Here is a 6,075-nt window from a genome sequence, read left to right on the forward strand (position 1 = left end):
ACTTTGTTTACAGCAGATTGAGTATATGGTAATAACAACTGTGTATTCATATTAATAGCTAAACATTAGTTGTTGCAAATACAATGTACACTTCATTCTGTATAATTGTAGTTATTATTTCTGAATCAACACAAAAAAAGTTTAAAACTTATAAACTTGGTGAGACTTTGATGAGAATTGGTTTTTAATAAATATTGGCCCCTTTCAACAAAATGTTATGCAACAGTAATGGTTGCTTGTTGATGGTGATCAAGTAAATGCTACACCATCATTAATAATCAGTACACAGTGTTCTGTCAGTGAGCTGTCCTTCCTCTTCCTTAGCAGCTCCTCATGCACTTTCATCTCTACTTTCATCTTGAGTGCTTATATAGGGTTTAATTTTAACCAGGAACTCCCCAATAGCCACCTCTTCCGCTAAGAAAACCACAAGACCAATTAGGGCATGTGTCACCGCTTCACACTGCGTTGGAGGCGTGATGTCTGAAAGCAGATGAGTACATGACGAACACACCAAACATGATGCTTCTCTCGGTATAGATGACCCCAGATTATGATATATTGATGAATCCTTCACATTTTACTAAGTACATATTGTCACAGTTGCTGGTGTAAACATCCACAGTAACCACAATCACTAGATTAGATCTTATGAATAAAGTGAGTGTACTTGAGGTTATAAATTATGTTAGGGAATTTCTATGTGGTGTTTGAGTGGTTTTCAGTGCTTGCTATGGTGTTCTTGGTTATTTTTAGGGGTTTCTGGTTGCTAGTCTCTGGTCTGTAAATATGACTTTGGTTGCTTGTAATCTTTGGCATATTTTGTGCCTGCTTTATCGTCCATCAGGTGCAGTTTGTAAGTCTAATAGATTAGAACAATATTAATACATCTTCCCTTAACAAGCTGGATTATTTGAGATATCATTCATGTCAATAGCACAAATGACGTGGGCCAAAGTTTAATACTAATATTTTATTGAAATCCCTAATTATGAGCAATAGTTACAGTGATGCTTGTCTTATTTAAGCACTGGCTGTATCCATTTGACAAGACTGGACATTAGCACAGTTATAGGCACAGTATGGTTGTGTATTTGCTGTTTACTCAAGAACAAAACTGCTTCCTGTTTTCATTCAGGTTATTGACCTTTCACACATCCTCTGTGAGAGGCCTAGAAGAAGAGAACCATACAGTTAAAGGGATAGTTCACCCAAAAATTAAAATTATGTCATAATTTACCCTCATGTCATTCCAAACCCGTAAGACTTTCGTTTATCTCTGACAATGCTTATGCTCTGATCATGTTCCCCAACTTGAAGGATTGTTTTTATCCTGCAGGACAATGCTCCAATCCACACAGCCATGCCAATCAAAGTGTGGATTGAGGACCATCAGATCAAGACCCTGTCATGGCCATCAAAACATCCAGACCTGAACCCCTGAAAACCTCTGGAATGATCGAGAGTAAGATGGATGGTCACAAGGCATCAAACAACGCCGAGCTGCTTGAATTTTTTCGCCAGGAATGGCATAAAATCGACCCAACAGTAATGTGACCGACTGATAGGGAGCTTGCCAAGACGCATGAAAGCTATTATTGGAAATCAGGGCTATTCCTCCAAATATTAATTTCTGAACTCTTAAAGTTAAAACATTAGTAATTTGTGGTTTAAAAATGAACATAAACTTGTTTCCTTTGCATTATTCAGGGTCTGAAAAAAAAAATCTTTTTTCATTATTCTGACCAGTCGTCATTTTCTGCAAATACAATAAATGACAATATTTTTATTTGAAATTTGAAGAAATGTTGTCAAAAATGTATTTTATACATTATATATTTTAACAGATACATACAGTATAAATAGTAAATCCAGAGAAACTGCTCATTTTGCAACCTACAGTATATATATATATACTGTATATAGGTACTATACGGTTATCCGGACCACACGTGACCACAACCGCTCTTGTTTGGTCGTAACCCCAGTGACGGGTAGGTTTAGGGGCGGGGTTGGGGTAGGTCATCACATGTGGTCCGGATAGCTGTATAGTACCTATATATATATATGTATTTATGTATGTATGTTCATTAAGTTTAAAGGTACAATATGTAAGATTTTTGTAATAAAATATCCCAAAATTGCTTGCACTGTGTGATATTTCCTGCAGTTTTGTACTTACAATATCCCAAAAGTTCCCAAAGATTTGTAATTTCAGAGAAATTGCAATTGTAAATAATGGCTCATCCCTGGTCATTGTCGCCTGTCAATGATGAATATCCGCGTGTTCCCTGGTTTCCGCTTGTTCTGCCATAGTTGGCAACAGACATGGACAACTGCGTTACGTCTAGCGGCACGCTCACACTTGTTGTTGTTTCGTTCTAACATTATGGACCATGGCAAGCAGACTTTAGGACACAAGAACTAAAACGAGGATCAATATCAGGATTTTAGAGATGCCGAGAGCTCCACGTCCACGACTAACTTTGACTTGACAGAGACGCCGCTCTTGCATACTTTATTAGACAGGTGAGCAAAATGTACATGAAACAAATCAATGTTATATAGCTCAACAACATGATGAAATGTTAGAATATGATCATTATGTTATTCTAACGTTGATCTAGCTTACTGCTATAGTCTCACACAGCCAACAAACTAACACAAATAACATTATAACTTTCAACACACTCAAATGCTGTTTAGTATGATAGTGTAACGTTAGACCAAGTGAAACAGCGCTGCGTTACCTCAGAAGTTTAATTCGTCAAACGGACATGTGTGAGTGAGTAGTAATTCAGCACTTGCGGGTAGATCGGTAGAATGAAATGTCCTTATTCCTTTATATACGTGAGACTCACGTGTGGCGCTGATATCTGTCTCTCATTAGCAATCGCGACCTGCTTCATACCACAGTCATGTTAAAAAAACATGAATGTTTTCACTCATCCATAAACATTATTAGATCCATCGGCATGACGACAAGTTCCATAATTCCGCTTATGCGTCATCAATCTACGCCTTAGTTATTGTAAGAGGTTATAAAAATGATAAAAATAAAAAAAATACATAGCTTTGTAGCTTTAACATTAAAAAAATGTTACACACCTAATCAACAGTTTCAGTCATACATACATGGCAACAGCGCCTCCTACAGGCACTCAGCTGCCAGTAATAGCTGATACTTGTTACAGTAGCAGCTTTCCTGCCACAAGACAACCCACTTTCCACAAAGCCTGTGTACTTTACCCAGTACTCACACTTGCAGTCTGGGTTATTCATACATTGAATGGTAAATTTGAGCAATATACTAAGCAAGGCCCTGTTCTGACTGTAAGTGCCCCGTTGCAACAAACCCCGGTTACACCTTCTTAGGATGGTCCACTTCAAACATTTGAATATATATATATAAGTAACTTTGCAACTACATGTCAACTAACTAGTTGTTGACATGTAGTTGCAAAGTTACTTTTAGTTAGTAGAATGTCTAAAGTGGGCTATTGAAATAGTGTTAAACAAACCTCTTAAGTTAAGAAAACCAGAAGAACTGACTACAAAAGTTTATCAGGCACATTCATTTGCATAATCAGATCTGGGGCTCTTTTAAACAATTATAACATATGGTGTTTAACATTAGTATGAATGTACATACATCGCAGATTTAGAGGAAATAGAAGTGTAAGTAGATACAGATCTAACAGACACGCATGCGTGCACGGTGCAGGTAGTTTATTGAATTAAATTATAAAAAGTTTGCCATTTAAAACGCTCACAATTTCTGCAACCTAGTTACAAACATGTCCATCTAAATACAGTTTTAAACTATAAACCTTTAAACCTTTTTTACAGATCATTTTTGAGGTGTATTTTTATTTTTATTTTACTTTTTGGATGTCATAACTTCCAAGAAGTTCATGCTGTAAGTAGTAGATTAATAGATTCAAATGTGATAGTGATAAACAATAGAAGTGTAAAAATAGTTATGCAACAACCATTCAAATATTACCCAATCAGGTTAAGGTAATTCATTTATATAAGCACATTTAAAAAACTACAAAGACATATCATTCCTCTTTTTTTGTGGCTATGGCAATGCAGTTCTATAGAAACCTAAGGAAAAATAAGTGTGATCATATCATTTTGTGAGTTTTTTTTAATTTTTTTTTTATGTATAAAAATAATTTCTGGGTGTCCTTTTTTAGGCCACATCCACCAAAACAGAGAGTAAAAACAGGAAAGAAAATAACCTATTACTTCTAAATAATGATGTTTTTGATTAAAAAAATATTTCTATAATCTTGCTATAAGTGGGCCTCAGAGAACAGTTCATGACAACTTTAATACTAAAATGTAAATGTAGACAACAAAGAACAAGAAGATAATTTATTAATAAAATTTATTTATAGAATGGTTAAGTTATGTGCTTGCAGAAGTGATGTCTTCTACTCATTCATGAAGGTTTTAATCTCTAAATTCCAATGATTATCTGGAATACAAATAGGAGTATATATATATATATATATATAGACCTTAGGGATTATATAGTCAGATAATTATGCTATTAATTTAGTTGTGAAGTTTATCCAGTGCTTTCTGTTGCATTTCCCATAGGTGTTATTTGTGTGCAGTTCACTACGATCACACTGTTCCCATAACAGCTCAGCAACAGATGCTTATTGTAAAATGATTGCTCATTTCTTATTCTATTAGCCATTCATACAAGTGGGCATAATATTCTAACTTTAATTTTATTTTAACTAAATTCACGGACACTCTGGTTCTGGTATATGAATATTAAACAGTTCACAGGTACAGACATACTGTAAATCACCCAGTATCAGAGATCTGGTTAAAGATGAGATGTGTTCAGGCAAGGGTTGCCACGTCCGTGGTTTCCCCGCAGAATTTTGTGAACTGCACACAGTAGAATTGGGCAACTTTTAACTTTTACTTCTGTTGCCGCAGATTATCCAATACTCGTGGTGTGGTTTCGGTTAACCAAGCAGTTTTCACTACTTTCTGCTTTTATTTTTAATTACATTAATTTGTTATTTATTATAGCCAGTACCATTATTACATGAAAGAACGTCAGTAGAAACTATTTTGGTGTCTTAAGGATTTAACAGTCTGTGTCTTCAACCATCTGTCATTATTCAGTCGGTATGGAGCTCAGGCAACTTCCTCTTCTGCTCTGTGAGTATTTTTTTTTTCTCTGTATGTCAGTGAATTTTACATTACATTATATTTAATATGACAGACACCTTTATCCAACATGAAACTTCACTAAAGCACTGGATTACAAATTTCTTTCCAGAATAAATGGACTGATGTTATTTAGACGCAATGAAAATTTTTTTTTTTTTTCATGTTGAATTTTTTTGCATCTTTTCAGTGTTCTATTTAATTTATTTACTTTCAATTTGGTCCTGTGGTTGACAGTAATTGCAAATACATTTATCTCGGCAGTGATGTCAACATTCAGTTGCTTATACATTGGTTAAAACAGTGTATATTTATTACAGTTTTATATTTATATAATTTTGCAATATTGCAGTATATTTATCAACAGTTTTGCAATTTAGGTTTAATTCATTAAGTGTAAGATACAGTTATAAGCCGTTTTATTGCATTTAGTGTTTGCATTTGATGTGAATGGGATTTCTGTAAATAGGCATTGAGAGTTTATTTTCATTCCTCTGTTTGTGATCAGAATGTTGGCTTGAAGTTACTTAAAGTTTTCTCTGCATAGCAAATTCTATCAAATAAATTCATCATCTGCACTCATACAGACGAATTTAGCTCTAGACAAAGTAGACAAGCCTCACGAAAAATAAGAACATTTGAGCTTATAATGGTGTTTCACAAGCACATAGGCTACTGTTATAATATGTCTGAAAAAGATCTTTGAGAAAAAGTTTTTCTCTTTGTGTTTTTAGTGCTGATTTCAAACATCCACTCTGGACACACTGAAGGTGATTATATTTGATTTATACATTTCATCAACACTTCTGTTTCAAGTGTTTCAAGCCAGCTGAAAAATATTAGTGTTACATTTATAGGACTAAATACACCTTA

The sequence above is a fragment of the Abramis brama genome (genome assembly GCF_963993115.1).
Source record: "Abramis brama genome assembly, chromosome: 1".
Classification (NCBI taxonomy): Eukaryota; Metazoa; Chordata; class Actinopteri; order Cypriniformes; family Leuciscidae; genus Abramis; species Abramis brama.